The following is a 630-nucleotide window of genomic DNA, read 5'->3' on the forward strand; positions in this document are numbered from 1 at the left end:
AGCTAGAGCCCCAGTCCAGGACTGTATTTCTAAACAAGCCTCTTTCAAATCAAAAGGTAAAGAACTTGTTGAAAAGTTTACCAATCAGCAGTGGACGTAGCTCAGAGGACTTGCCTAGCACGTGCAAGACGCCAAGTCTGCTCTCCAGTACCCCCCAAAATAAAAGTTAACTTTATTTCTGGCATTGTAGTGCATGGTTGTAATTCTAGCACTTGGGAGGACCAGATGGGCAAGCCCCTCTTTGCTCACAACAAGTCTGAGGCTGGTCAGGGATGCAGGAGACCTGGTCTCAAAAAAAATTTACAGTTCATAACCCAGAGAAGAATCCATTTTCTGATAAATACTACAAGTTGAGGGGTACAACTCAAACCAACAAAAAACAGATAGAAGATAAGTGTTATTCTTTTTTAAAGATATAAGAGTGTTAGCTGGGCAGTGGTGGCGCACACCTTTAATCCCAACACTCAGGAGGCAGAGGCAGCTGGATCTCTGAGAGTTCGAGACCAGCCTGGTCTACAAGAGCTAGTTCTAGGACAGGCTCCAAAGCTATGGAAAAACCCTGTCTTGAAAAACCAAAAAGAGTGTGTAGGGGAGGAAGGCAGGTCCCATGAGGGGCAGTCAGTCCCAGGA

At 45.4% G+C, this 630-nt stretch overlaps 1 protein-coding gene across 3 annotated transcripts in view; it reads right to left on the bottom strand.

Moving 5' to 3' along the window:
* Dennd2a (DENN domain containing 2A) overlaps positions 1-630 on the bottom strand; it is a 101,121-nt gene that overhangs the window by 34,121 nt on the left and 66,370 nt on the right. The window lies entirely within an intron of this gene.

The sequence above is a fragment of the Microtus ochrogaster genome, unplaced genomic scaffold (genome assembly GCF_000317375.1).
Source record: "Microtus ochrogaster isolate Prairie Vole_2 unplaced genomic scaffold, MicOch1.0 UNK4, whole genome shotgun sequence".
NCBI lineage: Eukaryota > Metazoa > Chordata > Mammalia > Rodentia > Cricetidae > Microtus > Microtus ochrogaster.